Genomic DNA, 16,758 nt, shown 5'->3' with positions numbered 1-16,758 from the left:
CTTTATGCTTTGTGTGAACAACTAAGGTGTGTTGCTTATGAAATTCATGAACTGCTATAGAGAAAATTAAATTTTCTCTGTATTTCTCTATCATGACATAAATAAAATTTTATTTATGTAATTAACACATTTTGAACTCTTAAAGAAGAGGCGCTGCAGTGGAGGCGGACGCACCTGAGTGGCACCCGCAATCACGCCTCGCCGCTTTAACGTCTGTGCGGCTGTGAGCTGAAAAGCTACAGCCGGCTGTATGCGTACAGCAACCGTGTGTGAAAAGTGGTCAATAAAGAGATGCTGAAAAGCCTGTTCATGCAAACATCGTCGGGTCTGCCGTGATATGTTTACAATGGGACTTCTGCTCCTGAACCTCTGCGCACAGTGTCTGGAAATCGGGGCTGTACGAAGTCACTTTCATCTTTATGCAGGACTGTAAGCTGTCATCTGTGAGGCGTGAGCGGTGTTTGTTTTTAACATAGTTCACGGTGGAGAACAGCTGCCGACATAATGTGGATCCGAAGATCCATAATTGGCCTACCTGGGGTTGAAAGTCTCGATAAAGGCACGGCGTTTCGGCGGGTATATCGGCTTCCGCAAGTGCGACGCTTATTTTGAGCGATCAAAAAATAATAGAATATCATTTTATGTTTGTGTTTCAATATCACAATAATCTTCCAATTTAGAAGTACAAGTTAAAAAAAAGAATTAACATAAATAAAATACACTTCAGCTAATTACTTAAAAAAACAGACAAATTTATTTTCCCAAACCACACGGAGCCGCACTATAACGACTAAAGAGCCGCAGGTTGCCAACCCCTGGCCTAGACTAATCTTCACCGTTTTCTGTCAGGCAGGGTCGCTATCCTGTGAGATAGTTTTCCTACAAATTGAACAGGTAAAAGAGGAAATTTGTGTGTTTGTGCATTTTATGTGTGTACTTTGGCAGTGAGGTTTCCTGCCGCAAATGAGGGTCACAACTCAAAAACTGTCCTCCTTTTTATATAATCCGCTCGTGTACAGACACAGAGCGTTTGCCAATTTAAACCGTTCAGGTGTCAAACAAGAATGAACAAACTTCTCAACGTGTGATGTCTCAAGCTGTGTTATTTGTTCCATCCTCATGTGTACGTCTATATGACTGTGCATAAATGTCCTTATATATTTCTGTAATTTGGCCAAGCATGGGTTCGCTGTTTTTCTTCCTCACCACAGCTCCCAGGTTACCTCCCTTGGCACGCAAAAGTAGCCAACACAAATCCTGCATCCAGTTAATCATCTCATGCCATAAAGACGAATGTTGTGTTACACTGCAGCACTCATTATTCAGGCTGTAATGACCTCCAGTCTTAATAACAGTGCATTTATGAAAAATCCATTCGCCGCGTTGTCATTTGTATGTTATGGTTGATACCTGTTGCTTTATCAGGAAAATGTGTTTTGTACATTTAGTTTAACATGCACTGAATCTTTAGGAAGGTGTGTGTGGTGATTTATTTTGTCCAAGTCTGCTTAACACAGACGACATTCAATTTAAGATCAATGCATTGACAGAACAGAGACCTCTTACATGTTATGAAGCTTTATGTAGGCAAAGATTGAAAACATTTTGTGGTTCAAAATGTGCGGAAAGTGGTAGCTAGTGGCGGCTTTCTGGATCTATATTTGAAATGACACATTTTTACTGTTCAGGCTCAGCTCCCTGCATGCACAGCTGAGTCGTGATATGTTTAAATTTACAGTACAGTCATATTGTAACATTATGTTTACTTTTTTTAAAAACAAACAAACTTCTAGTTAGGGCTAGATCAGGTGACCCTGAAACCTCCCTTAGTTATGCTACTGTTTCGTCCTGTTTAAAGGGATTTCTTTTTTTCCTCCCTTGCTCATAGTGGTTTGTGTGATTTCTCGGGTTTCTAATATTGTAGGAATTTTGCCATAGAATATAAAGCACCCTGATGCAATTGTCGTTGCGATTTGGTGTATTCTCTTTTAACATCAGGTATGACATAGATCCACTTTAAAACACTGCTGTTACCAGGAAAATCCATATTAACACAATATCAAGCTTTGCATCTACAATTTCATGAATACCTTTTGCAAAAAGTTGTGCATTTGACATCTTGTTTGCTTTTTGTCAAACGGGTTGGGGTTAATCAGTACTTTCAGTCATGCCAGCAAGTGTCAGCAGTAGGGCTGCCACAAACGATTATTTTGATAGTCGACTAGTCACCGATTATTTTTGCGATTAGTCGACTAATCAGATCATCATCCATTAGATGTAAAACTACAGCTTATTGCACCAGCAGCATCTGCTCTTATATAACTATCATTAGCTTACAGCTTTAAGTGTTTAAGGTCTGTGCTAACTAAAAATAAAGACAAGATGATAGTTTATTGAATTTTAATGAAATTTGCAGATTGTTTCGGTGAAGATTAATAAACTCCTTGCTATCTAAAATATAACAGGACACTGGAGTATATTCTGGAGCATCTCACACTTCTGATAATCAGCTGTCTGCTTGACGTTTATTCAGCTGTGTAAAAACTATAACTTTAATCTCAGACAAACTGATTTACTCAGGAACAAATAAAATACTAAAAAAAAAAGCCAAACAATAACATTTTAAGTTATCTAAGTGACTCATATATATTTAACCTGAGTAGCGAAAGACGGCGGTGGGTTTGAAAACGATTTGCGGGGAGTCCGGTGTTCTCACGGCGCTATTGAGCCTAGCCCCCGGCTCGCTAACGAGCTAGTGGGTAACAGATGTCTCCGAAAACGTAGGAGCGCTTTTGAAAATATGTGGTGTCCTGATAAACTGAGCAGATATTTGAGGTTTACACAGCTACATTCTCGCCTGAAAATATGTTAAACGTTTATTTTGTGACCCAGAAAGAATAATAAGAGTAACATTAAAACTAACTAGCTGCCGCCATTGTTGGAAACTGCGCTGGGCCGCGCTATGAATTCTGGGACACAGCTGCTTCTTCTTCTTCTTCTTCTTCGGGGTTTAACGGTAGCTGACATCCTTGTACATGCAATGCTGCCATCTTCTGTTTCAGTCCGTTATTACACTCTTAAATCCTGCCACTTATTCCTGCGTCTTTTGTGATCTTACAAAGCTTCAAACGACGCGTCGACTATTAAATCAGTCGTCGACGATTTTGATAGTCGACGTAATCGTGACTAGTCGACAAATCGTGGCAGCCCTAGTCAGCAGCAGTGAGCTGTGCTAGTTTTGCTTTGCAAAGTCAAATCCAGTGTCGTGTTGTTTAACCTTCCCTTTAGAGCGATCCTCGCTTTGGTTAATCAGTCCATGTAACTGCCTTTAGAGTACATGATTTAGAACAAAGCCCCATGACCCTCTAACAGTGTCCAGACATGATCTCACATCAGGCTCAGAAACCTGAGAAGGAGACCACCCCAGGAGAAGGAGTCGTCCCTTATTATTCTTTATCTCTTTACCATCTCTCCTACCCACTCACATTTACCTGCCTACGGTACGCATGATGATCTAGAAATGTATCTTTATTCGTATGAATCTCTGTATCACTCTCATAAGTGAGGGCTGTTGCATAATTTGATTTCCTCTCTATAGTTTATTCATGTTTTTTTTTTTAGTTTTTTTTTTTATATTGTACAGTGACTAGGGAGTCAGTTAGCACTGGTTCAAATGATGTTGACAATTTCAGTCGACGTTTGTGGCTCGTTTGTGCCTTAATAATGCATTCATCAATGCCTGAAAAACTGCAAGTGAAAGCGCCTGCAGATGAGTGAACAGCATAGGAATGTGAAGATGATCCAAGATAGTTTGTGCAGACAGCGCAGGCGCCCCATCTGATTGTCCCTTCACTTTTTTGTAAGGGAGGTGGATGGGGGGGATGGTTCTTAGTGGGAAACCCAAGTTTTAAATTTTATTAGTGCTGCGTGATGAGGCCTTTGAGCCATGCGGGTCAGCGGCTTACATTTTGTCAATCTCAGCATTTTCACACACTCTTTTGAGATCTCCAAGTTCAGCTCAAGAGTCGGTATGAAGTTTTCGCCCTGCCAGGGTTACCACTAGGGTGTGACTGGGACTTGTGGTGCCAGACTGGCAAGCTGAGGTGGTTGAAGCCCGGTCCACAGGTGAAGTGTTTTGGAGACGCTGCTTGGTTTCTGTGCCGCCTCTTGGCTCCAGGTGGGTCATTTGTCATTTCGCTGGGAGCTGTAGTTTCTGAAAGGGATAATCTACAAGACCTTATTTTTGACTTATGATGAACTTCTTAAAAAAAAAAAAAAAAAAAATACTTGACATGTAGTACAATGTAAGTGTGGCTGATGCTTAACAGGAAAGGACTCGCCCTTTCCCTCACTTTTCAGCTCCGTTACTTAGGGCTGCTCGATTATGGCAAAAATGATAATCACGATTATTTGACGATATTTATTTAACCCTTTAAGACCTACTATAGAACCAAGTCCACCAGAGCTTATATTATTTTTTTACATGCTGTAGTGCCATTTGTGGGAGCATTTCAAGTTGCTATACATCAATACAACTGTTATAGCCCATATTTTAATAATATGTATGCATTAAGTCCATAGTAAGTACATTAATTGCAAAAAAGTGCAATAAACTACAAAAAAAATTGAAAATCGCTTTTGTTTTGTTTACATATATTTCTACTTGGAGAAATTTAAGAGGTTTATTCCTCAAAACTTTAAATACAATAAAGTTGCAAAAAATAGTTTACAACAACAGGAAATTTATTTTGAGTGTCTTCATAGTTTTATTTTGGAGATACAGCAATTTTTATATACTGCAGGAAAAACAAAAAACAATCCTATGATGCAAATTTGCAAAGAAAACAGCATGTGCATCATTTCACTGTGGGAAGTGTTACGAACAGCTGATAGGAACGGCAAAGCGTGTTTCTGGAATATTATGTTTTTGTTCCTGCAAGCGCTTTTTATGCAATTTTTGCAAAGCTTTATGTGGAAGGAAACTGTGACCGAGGACAAGCTGATGGCATCAGATGTAAGTACAACTCCTCCGGTTTCATATGCAAAACAAATTATTGCGCTAGCTTACGTGGTTCAGGTTCTACAGGGATTTAAAAATAGTTACGCAAAACGGAGCTTACAAAACTGACTGGCTTTAAAGGGTTAACAATGACTTTAAAAAAATAATATAAAATAGTGTGCAACACCACTGAAGTTTTTTTTTTTTAAACTCTCTTTTCAACCAACGGCAGTCACTCTCCAAATAACTTCTGCTTAGCTTTCCGAGCTTCCCTCGGGTCCTCTTAATCAGCGGTCTCCAACCTTTTTTGCGCCACGGACCGGTTTATGCCCGACAATATTTTCACGGACCGGCCTTTAAGGTGTCGCGGATAAATGAGGGAGGGGCTAATAATCGGCTCAGTCATTTTTAATGATCGTTGAAAGCCCAGATCGTAATCGTGATTAAAATTCGATTAATTGAGCAGCCCTACCGTTACTATTATTTGAAGGTATTGATCAGATAACCCTTTAATAACCTGATTAATACAGTAACTGACAAGTGTTTTTGTCATGAAGTATACTTCTTAACGTGGTGCCTGTTCATTCAAACAAACAAACAAGCACTGTGCAGCCCTGCAGTGGTGTTTTAACAAAAAACAAAAGTCATTTCTGAATGTCTTGATATAAAGAAAAAAAATCAAAGCACTTCTAAAAACAGTATTTTCTCATTATCACGTGTTCCTTTGTTCAAACTAATTTGACCACAGTGTGTGTGTGGTTTTGTCTTCGCCCTCTTTTAGTCCATAGATTTTATCAGCTTAATGGGGGTGCTCAGGTATGCAGCTCTGATCAGCCTTTGGAACATTTTCACATTGGCTCCATTTTAGCAGCAAGATGTTATTCCCATAACCCGCTGCAGGCCCGATGCCACTGCAGACACGTATTATATTTATATAAAATAAAATATAGTTTGTGTGGGGGGTGCAAAATGTACAATCTCTAAGATTGTACATTTTGCACCATCCTTAAAACTATGTAATCTTTTATTAACAGTTAGCAACGTCCTTATTAAGAATTAATTTTTCACAAGGTTTCAGTATATCCAATTAGTCAGCTGTTAGTGTGTGGTTGCTGTGGCCTGAGGCCTTGTTTTAATGACTCGATTGCCTTGACTTCAAAGACCTCGTGTGGTGAAAACCATAAGGTAATGACTTGTGACCAAAGCCTCATACCACATGTACTTTGACAGGCACACCCCACAGTTTGTGCTACGAGGAAGAAGCCGGATAATGGGACAAAACTGCAACCTTTGAGTGATGTGTGCTAGGATGTAGTTGCATCAGTTTCTTAAACTGTTTCTTTCTTTTTTTTTTTAAAAAAAAAAAAGTATTATTATTATTTATTTTTGTATCTGAGACCTTCTCATTTCTGCCAGCGGTTAGTGCACAATACACTTGACAACTGAGTCCTAATTTTTTAACACTGTTTGCCAGACCTAAGATAGGTGTTTCCAATATCCCTGTGTTGGTGTTGTTTCTGGGCAATCATAATTAATGTTGGTCCCAGATATTCAAAGCTGAAAGTGACCAATCACATTGTTATATGTGACTGGTTATTGTGATATTGTCATAATGTTGGAAAATTTGTAGGGGGGAAAAAAACCTGCCAGTGTCCACCAACATTAATGATCCTGGAATACCACAAACATGGATACAGCCGATCTTGCCTTTAAGATAATGTAGATTATAATTGTCTTTGTCCTGTCTTCTTTCCCTCACCCTCAACCGGTCGGGGCAGATGGCCGCCCCTCCCTGAGCCTGGATCTGCTGGAGGTTTCTTCCTGTTAAAAGGGAATTTTTCCTTCCCACTGTTGCCAAAGCGCTTGCTCAAAGGGGGTCATATGATTGTTGGGGTTTTCTCTCTATTATTGTAGGGTCTCACCTTACAATATAAAGAGTCTTGAGGCGACTGCTGTTGTGATTTGGTGCTGTATAAATAAAAATGAGTCACATTGAATTGAATGTAGCTAGGTTATGTCAGTGTTCTTGAGTGTGGACTAGTGCTAGGCCACATTTCCACCTTTTACCGTGCCATGTTTTGTCTACTGTACTTACAAGCATTTTGTGAAATAGCAAAGACAATGTCCACCACATGGCTGCACCGCAGTTGTGTTTTCTGTTTATTTAACTCTCCCAGTTTGTTCTGTTGAAATAGCAACCTCTAGATTTTGTGGGGAAGCACAACATTAAGTTGATGAAAGAGAGGATAAAATAATGAAACTGAAATGCAGCTTAGCTATTGTTTTTAAATGAGGGCAAAACTATTTCGTTCCACAAACAAGTCCTCATGCCAGTCTTCTGTTACTCATTACTGCCACTTCATTATTATCTGCCAAAGTTAAAGGAAACAAAGTTGATCAAATGTTAATATCTGACAGCTTTTTTTTTTTTTGCGACCTTAGTTTTATTTAAATGTCCTCTAGCTTTCGAAGCTTATTTCAATCTGCATTTCTTTCCCTTCTATCTTTCTCCTCTCTTTACTGCTCTAGTCTGACCCAGCCCCACTTTTTCCTAGCTTTTCTTGTTCCCCCTCCTCTACTCCTCCGCCCTCCGTTCCCTCCCTTGTTTTCTCTCACATGTGGAAAGCATTATATCCTGTCTGGTGGAGAGAGGGAGAGAGCGCAAACTTCCCAGTCTGAGACTGAGAGCTTCTTGGGGAGGCCCAGGGGTGGTGGGTAGTGTTAGGGTTTATACGGTGGTGACTCTCGCTCTCTTTCTCTCAGGCCTCATGCTGTTTGGATAAAAAAAAGGGGGGTTTGTTTTTTCAATGCACCACAGCACCCTATAGCTGACAGGCTTCACCCTCCCAGTGCATTAGACTGGAGGACACACTGGAGAAAGTCCAGTCAGAATTTATCAGTACAGGCACCGGCTCCCCTCACACACCCCAGCATATGTCAGGTGAATTATATGTAAAGATTCAAGCTGAAAATATGTCTCCTTTGTTTCCTTTCTTGGAATAGATCAGAGCAGATTTATTACACTTTTGTTTCCCAAGTAGTTTTTATTTTCATTTTTGTGGATTTGCTCATTTCGTCTTAGATTTTATAGATGGAAAATGTTTAGTTTTGCCTTTTTTATGAGTTGAGTGTCAGTTTCAGTTTTTCTTTGAATGTTATCAATAACGGGGCAAAAGCGGGTGACTCACATGTCAGATGCTTAGCATTAAAATTGTCATGTAGACACTCCAAGTCTAAATAAACACTGAAAATGAGAAAATGATCTTATTTCTTATTTTTGTGAGTGCATAATGTTTTTATTTATTTTTTTATTTTATTTTAGACAAATTTGTTTTTTTATATACCTCTGGTTTTACTTTTTGGGTTCAGTTTTCACTAATGCAAAAAAGTGGCATTTTTCTCAGTTTCTCAGAAATCCTACATATAATTTACCAAAATATCAACAATAATTACCCCCCCCCCCCCCCCCCCCCCCAAAAAAAAAATAATAAAATAAAATAAATTAAAAGTTAAAAATTTGGCCATTTCCAAAGAACTTTCATCAGTACAGAACTAGATCACAGTTAATCTCTACTGCAATCCAGATTTATGGATTTCTGCAGGTAAAGCCACATTAACTTTGTTTCTGCACTCTCCTTTGCTCTTCGTCATAGTTTTGTTTCGTTTTAGTTTTTGTAGAACAGGAACAGTGGGCTAATAAGGATAACTTAACTTCTGAAGCTTTGGTCTTGAGATAAACCTTCAGTGCTTGGGCCTGGAGAGCTGCCGGGCTGAATAAATGTGAAGAATTTAGAATGGACATCAGGACTGTTCCAAGTGCATCCTGGGAATGAAAGCTTTCCTTAAAAAAAGCTGTTTTATGGAGATATAAAATCTAGGTGTATGCAGTCCTCCCAGCACACACACACACTTTTCTAACATAAACATTCAGAGGACATAACTACATGTTGAGAAAATTGAAAATGCTACCCCAGTCAATCCGAAAATGGTGAACTGCAAAGAAGCCTTTGAAAAGCAGCTAAAGTGCACGCTTGCACTCCCCACACTAACACAGTGTGTGGGCTTGGGCTTTGGGGCTATCGCCTCAGGTTGTCTGTTAGTTAGATTCACACAAATTAATTTGGCCCTAACCCCACCCCAATGCAGCAACAAGCAGTTGGCAGACACTGACGGACGGTCATTTAATTAACCGACCTGCTCCACTGGGTTGAAATGGAGACGCACTTAATTAGTGAGGGTTTGGTTTCTCTATGGCCATTATACTGGCATTTAGAGATCCATCTTTGACATGCCTTTTCTTACTGTACTCCCTCCCTCTTCTCCTCCTCTTTCATGGTTGAAGGCATTTTTTTTTTTTTTTTTTTTTTTTTTTACATTGATGCATAGAAATGAATCAAAAAAGTAAGACTGGATCTTTGACAGGCTTAACATACTTTTAAACAAAAAACAAAAAAAAACAAAAAACCCCAAGCCTTGTAAACAGCTTGTAAAAGTTTAACCTGAGAAGATTGGATAGCCATAGCTGTGACATTATCAGTCAGGAGCTACTTATAGGACTTGGATTGGTCTGATCTGGCTGTGAATTAACAGACCGGCGTGGTGAGATGGTGATTGTGTAAATGGTGTGAATTCCTTGCAGCATGGTTCGATCATTTTTGGTGTAATTTTATTTTTAATTCCCATCTAATCACATTTATTTTACTGATTTGAATAAAAATAAAAGTGCTTTTATTTTGTTAATATGCGGCATTTGGCTCTGACTAGAGAAGTGCTTTTAATATTTGGCTTCTCACTGAGCTGCAGATAGTTAGAATTAAAAGGAGCTTCGTCATATTTTGTAAAACATTGCTGTTAGTGCACCAGGTTTACCCCCAAAGGAAATGCATACGTCCTTAGGCTTTCTACTTCTCTTCTTCTGACCTGTGTGTTGTGGAGCTGCAAACTGCAGGTATAATTATTTCAGCCCTTTTTGGCTGCCTTGGGAAAATACAAAAATTGGGCTCCTGCTCTCTCTTCCTTGCCTTTCCTCCTCCAGTTGCCTGTTTCCTGACTTTGTAGCATTCAGAAAAAAAAAAGAATATGGGAGGCGAGGATGGGGATAAACACATGGCAAGGGTCTGGGGGAAAACAAACACACGTGCACACACATCAGAGGAGGAACTCTAATGCTGCATCCTCGGCCCCCAGCCCTCTGTAGTGCCATGAGCTGGGAGTTGGCTGGGAAGCAGGGAGGAAGCAAGGGAGAGGGTAAAAAAAGGAGAGAAGCTGTGTACCAGCAGCATGGAGGAAGAAGCCGTTACTGTCCCTTGGGCTTTAATATTAAGCCTTTATCTGTCAGCTATATGGAAACCAGTCTCTCTGGCCCTACAGCTCCAACACATCTACACAGGCTGGATTTAAATTGTCTGTGGATGAATGTGACCTTCACCTTCATGGAGATTTCTTACAGTAGATTGAGCAACACACATGTACAAAGGCACTCTGCAGTTTCTATTTTTTATAGCAGTCATACCTATTTGATTCAGCTGGCACATGGTGAATATGAATTTGTGTCTCAGTGAGGCTCCCAGTTTGCCCTGTAGTGTGTTCACCGATGAACCACGGACCACTAAAGACAGCCCTGAAGACAGGATTAGAGAGAGTGTGTGTGTGTGTGTGTGTGTGTGTGTGTGTGCGTGTGTGTGTGTGTGTGTGCGCATCTTTGTATACAGGCTTGCTTGTGCAATTCCAGCCCCACTCTTTGAAGATCGATGAATTGCTAATATGTTCATTCCCAATCTGACGACTTCTGCTTCTTATCTTCCTTATTTTTTGCCTTTCTGTAATTTTTATTCTCCGCAGTCTTTTTCTTTACTACTAGTTTTTCCTTTTTGAAAAAAAAAAAAAACCTACACGAATGACTCTCTAAGTCTCCATCATGTGGTTGGTGTCATCAGTCTTCTGTCTGGATTTTCTTCCCTACATCCCTGGGAACAGAAGACTCACTTTTAAGTAAGAAGAGCCTCTTATGGTAGTTTGACATCCCCAAGAGGGCCTGACTGAGGAGATGAAGTGGTAGAGCTAATTAAATGGATACATATGGTTCCAGTGTTGATATGAGATAGGTGCAAAGAGGATGCAAAAGTTAAGGAGAAACCTAAGGGAGTCTGCTTTAGAACTGCAAAAGGCTGTGACGTGTTAATCATTTTCTCTTCCTGCAACTGAGAAAATAAATAAAGCAGTGAAAAAGTTTAAAGGAGTCAGATATTCTCATAAGTGAGGGCAGTATTTCCCTGTATGTCTCAGCCTACATGAATTATCCACAGTAAATGTACCATAGCTCTGAAAAGCTACCAAGTCCCTATATTTAGTTAGTGGAAGCTTACAGTTTGAGCTTCCACTAAGGTTTGGGCATTCCTGGGAACCACTCATCTGTGTCTAGGATTAACCCCATGGTGAATGGCTTTAAAATCTGGCCTAATGAGTCGAAGGCTGGAGCTCTGCAATCAATGCACAAGTCATCTGAATGCAATGCTTCCCATGTAGAGCCAGGGTTAGCCTTTTTGATGTGTCGTTAGAGACATGCGTTTTGGACCTTGCAGCAGTGCAATAAAATCTAAATGTTATGTATGGATGACATTTTGTCACTAAAGGCAAATGTTATTTAAAAAAACTCTTTTATCACAAATTTTAAACGTAAGACAATTTGGTATGTTAGTGGCAAGGGAAAACATTTACTGTTGTGTGAACTTTAACCAAGGGATAATTCAAAAAAGTGTTTTGAATTAGAATTATTTTGTGAAAACAAAACGCCAAAAAGGACCAGGAGAAGTATATTAGCCCCCTGCAAAACTGACTGTTATTGAGCTATAGCACAGACCATTGCTGTGCAATGATGTGCTTTAATTTTGTAGTGCTCACAGCTTGTGAAATGAAGCTGAAACTGAGGCGTATGTTATTTACACACAGACAAACTTCAGCAAAGCAAGCTAAATCAGTTAAGGCTTGCTCACAAAACATGAGATTGATATACAAAGTTATCACAGCATATCCAAGTGTCACAAACTGGAGTGAGAAATATCAAGAAGTATCAAAGAGAGCCACACAGCGCGGAACAAGCCTGACAGAGGAAGAAAGTAGAAGTAGTGAGAGATGTGTCTAAAGACCTCAGAACAACTGCCAAGACACTACTGAATGACTTGCCATGTCAGGAATTGTAGTCTCAATGATGAAAATCATTAGACCCCTATGCAGGAATGGACCGTGAGGTTGCAGACCAAGAAAAGCTCCACTCCTACAAAAGATACCCCTTTAAGTTAGACTGAGGAATGTTAAAGACAGCCTGGTGAGAGATTATACTTAATGGAAGCACATCCTTTGGTCCAATGTGACAAAATTAGAGCTCTTTGACCTAAGAGATGATATAGCGAAAGAATGGAGGAGTGTACAGCCCAAAAAACAGTGAAACACAAGGGTGGGAGCATTATGCTGTGGGAAAGCCTTAGTGTGTGTAGAACTATCAATCTCCTCAAGGTGAAAGGAAGCATAGAGATAGAATTTGTCAGGATATGTGAATGAAACTTAAAACAACTTATCAAGCAAAAAAGATACCCAACTGAAAATTGGCATCAGGGGAGCTAATAATTTTGAAGCAAATTTAAAAAAAGAGTGTAAGCATTCAAAATAAAACGAGGATGTTTGGAAAAGGTGGTCCTCCCTGAGCCTGGTTCTGTCAGAGGTTTCTTCCTGTTAAATGGGAGTTTTTCCTTCCCACTGTTGCCAAGTGCCTGCTCATAGGGGTCATCTTTTCATTGGTCTTTTCTCTCTATTATGATAGTGTCTTCACCTTACAATTTAAAACACAGGGATCTGTTTTTGTGATTTAACACTCTATAAATAAAACTCAATTGAATGAAAGTATTAAAATAAAAAACACACACACACGGTTAAACATTAACACAGTTCCAAAGTTTCCACTAGAATGCTCTTTGTTTGAAAAAGGTCTTGTTTAACCTTCCCCTTGTGCATCAGACATCTAAAATGAACATTTGTGTCATTTTCTGGTATTTGTAATTTGTCTTCTTTCATGATGCTGAGGTTTACCCAACAGAGTAAGCTACAAGGTGTGTAGGGAAGTCTGAGTGTCCCCTGGTACTCCAGTTTTGTGCATGTGTGATTGTGGGTCACAGGAGGCCACAGGACCGTGGTGGCCCGAGCAGCCTCAGGCGTCTCAGGTTTCAGAGCTGAGCATTCCTCTCCAGCTGCTCCATAGCTGTGAAAACCGCAAAGCAGCTCTAACAACAAACACTCTAGGCACTGGGGGGAAAGCCGGCTAACCTGTGGCTAATCAGCAACAACCGCTCTGCTCTCTTCAGGATTTGTTCGCAATTTCTCAAGATTGCTTGCTAAATGGAAAAACACGTAGTTCCCCTTCACAGTGCCTACTCCTCCCCCTTTCTCCTTCTCTTTTGTTATTGCAGTCTTTAAGTTTTAAAAGTGATTGCTGCTAAGTGGCGGAAGCTCTGTTTGAGTGTACTTTGGTCGTGTTTATTTGACAGTTCCATGTATTGGACCTTCGTCCCCCACCCACCCAAGAAGGGCGTGGAACTGTAGACTGTCTGGGCTTGGTGTTGCACTTTGCAAATAACTCAGTAGTGAAATGTGCTCGTGTGTTTGTAATAACACAATTAAAGTGTTTTGTGTGTTAGTGACTTGCTCTGTAAAATAAATGAATATGCACAAAAGCAATCACTAGTAACGAGGACCACTGACTCCCATTTACACACTCAAAACTCAAAATTGTGTGTTTATTCCAGCCAGTGTTTATAAGCCATATTGGAAATAATTGAATTGTCAGAAATGTCATTTCATACTTAATCTACCAGTATAAGCTGAAAAGACTCATTATGAATCAGAAGAGAGCATTGTGCAGAGGTTTCAGCGAACAGTTGTATCTGTTTGTGTGTCTCTATCACTGGCTGACAATATTTGTCCTTTTTATTAGATTACATTATTTCCTAGTTAGAGTGGCAAATATTTGCTGATTTTCTGCTTTCTATTACTTTAATCCCCCCATCCCAAAACAAGTCTCTTGGTCTTCTTCTGTCCAACACCCTTTATTAGTACATAAGCATTGGAGCCCTCCCCCCATCCTGTAATCATCCTTTGTTGTGTTTCTAACTTGAAACTTCCAGCACAGTTCCAATTACAATGGGAAGAAAGGGAGGAAAGCATGCATAGATTATATAGGCAAAAGTGTTTGGCCGTACCGCGTAATCATTTTCTTTCTGGACTTTGGCCTGGGCCTTGTAGTTGCAGTGAAAAGAAATCTTTGTGCCTCCCAAGACATTTTTGGATGATTTTCTGCTTCCAATGTTGTGGGAACAGTTCTGTCTCAGCATGATTTTGCCCCAGTGCATAAAACATGGTCCATGAAGGCACGGTTGGATGAGTTTGGTGTGGAAGAACTTAACTGACCCCCACAAAGCCCCGACCTCAACCCCGTCAAACACCTTTTGGATGAACTAGAATGGAGAATGGGAGTATTCAATGTCACAATGCCAAAATTTTTTCCATAGACACGCTCTCTAAAATCTTATGGAAAGCCTTAGCAGAAGAACAAATGCTGTTATAGGTACAAAAGGGTGGGTGAATTTTAGAAAAAGCTAATGCGGGTGTTGTGTGTAGGTGGCCCAATACTTTTCTTGTTGTACTGTATGTTCCAAGTGTTAAAGGAAAGGTTCCTCTGATGCTGAGGCACAATATCTCCAATAATAAAATGTCTTAAAGCGTAAACTGCTTGACAACTGAGCTCACTTTGTCACCAGATATACCCTGAAACAGAGACATGTCTAACTATGGCATAAGTCCATAGTAACACAAATCCAGGTTTAGTTTATTTAAGTTGCAATCTGGGTAATTGGTGTCCTCTGGAATGTGTCTGACAAAAGGTGTGGACAGGCATCAGGAAATGGTTGGAGTGTAGAAACCAGACAATTTAAGGCTTTGTGTACGGTGGGGCAGCTTACCGTGAAACACCTGCCCGCCTGCTGCCTCAACACAAACATTAGTTGTACTGTGTTTGTAGCTGACACATGGCACCGGTGTCTGTGTTTAACAAGTGTGTATGTGTAAATAAGTAGGAGAAAAAGAGAGAGAGAGCAAATATACAAGACTCGAGAGACCATCTGAATAAATGTCTGCATGTTTCTGTGTGTCAGAGCAGGTCCGTATTTAGGCGGCTCATATAATGTTTTTCTGGGGCTCTCTGAGTGCTGAGGTCACAGCCGGACTCATTTTCTCCATGCCTTAATGCACCACTCCACATCCTCTCTGCTCAACAATATAAATCAGGAACTGTTAAAAATGTTTCAGCCTAGAAGGCGAAGGGAGGGAAATTTAACATCATCTTGCAATTCGAGCTCATAAAAACCTTCATTTTTATGCTACGGCTGACTTCTAGACTCGGGCAGGCGTTTCCCCTCCCAACTGAGAAACTGATGCAGTTGACAGGACTATGTTTTGGCAGGTAGTCAGGTTTATCATTCTCTCTGGGCCGCTAATAAAATGGATCCAGACGCACTCGTCTCAACAGAGTAATGCAACAGCACTACAGCCGGTGTTTACCTTGTATTTTTTTTTTTCTCTTTCCTCCTCATCTCTTGATTGATGAAGATAGCTGGATGCTATTAATTCAGTGTAGTCTCACAGCATCATCATGCAACAACGGGAACCCCCCCATATAACTTCTTCTTCATCCAACTTGTAGGTGTTTCAAAACTCAGAGAAGTAACATTAATGATGCTTTCACTATATTCACACGAGCCAAGGAGCCAAAATATGCAACAGGCTGCCTGAGCCCTGCAACTAAACGCTGGATGGAATGTAACTATTCTTAGCTGACACTGTTTGACAAATCCAAATATCTGGTCTTAGAAAAATCTTCTCACGTGGCTTTTTTTTGTTTTGTAATTGTGCTAGCATATTCTGCTCTAGAGTGTACTTTCTTGATTTCAGTTTTAAACACAAACAGCCAATCAAGGAGCACTAAATACAGGCGGCAAGAAAATGCAGACTAACATTCACCTCACTGTAATTTAAAGTATTATAAAAAATAAAGGGAATGAGGTTCCGATTGAAGAATTGGCCTCAAATTCTTTTGAGACTTTTTCCAGTTCTGGCTGCAGCGGACACATTTACAGGGAGTGCAGAATTATTAGGCAAATGAGTATTTTGTCCACATCATCCTCTTCATGCATGTTGTCGTACTCCAAGCTGTATAGGCTTGAAAGCCTACTACCAATTAAGCATATTAGGTGATGTGCATCTCTGTAATGAGAAGGGGTGTGGTCTAATAACATCAACACCCTATATCAGGTGTGCATAATTATTAGGCAACTTCCTTTCCTTTGGCAAAATGGGTCAAAAGAAGGACTTGACAGGCTCAGAAAAGTCAAAAATAGTGAGATATCTTGCAGAGGGATGCAGCAGTCTCAAAATTGCAAAGCTTCTGAAGCGTGATCATCGAACAATCAAGCGTTTCATTCAAAATAGTCAACAGGGTCGCAAGAAGCGTGTGGAAAAACCAAGGCGCCAAATAACTGCCCATGAACTGAGAAAAGTCAAGCGTGCAGCTGCCAAGATGCCACTTGCCACCAGTTTGGCCATATTTCAGAGCAGCAACATCACTGGAGTGCCCAAAAGCACAAGGTGTGCAATACTCAGAGACATGGCCAAGGTAAGAAAGGCTGAAAGACGACCACCACTGAACAAGACACACA

At 40.2% G+C, this 16,758-nt stretch overlaps 1 protein-coding gene across 1 annotated transcript in view; it reads left to right on the top strand.

Moving 5' to 3' along the window:
* The window catches only part of cachd1 (cache domain containing 1), a 106,937-nt gene that overhangs the window by 18,651 nt on the left and 71,528 nt on the right, over window positions 1–16,758 (top strand). The gene's annotated exons all lie outside the window — the stretch shown is intronic.

This window comes from Aulonocara sp. 'chitande type north' Nkhata Bay, linkage group LG17 (assembly GCF_057382095.1).
Source record: "Aulonocara sp. 'chitande type north' Nkhata Bay isolate Kocher_YH1m ecotype deep benthic linkage group LG17, A_spYH_male_GT1.1, whole genome shotgun sequence".
Taxonomy (NCBI): domain Eukaryota; kingdom Metazoa; phylum Chordata; class Actinopteri; order Cichliformes; family Cichlidae; genus Aulonocara; species Aulonocara sp. 'chitande type north' Nkhata Bay.
Note: the sequence above shows the minus strand (reverse complement) of the source record. Positions and strands in the feature narration are given on the sequence as shown.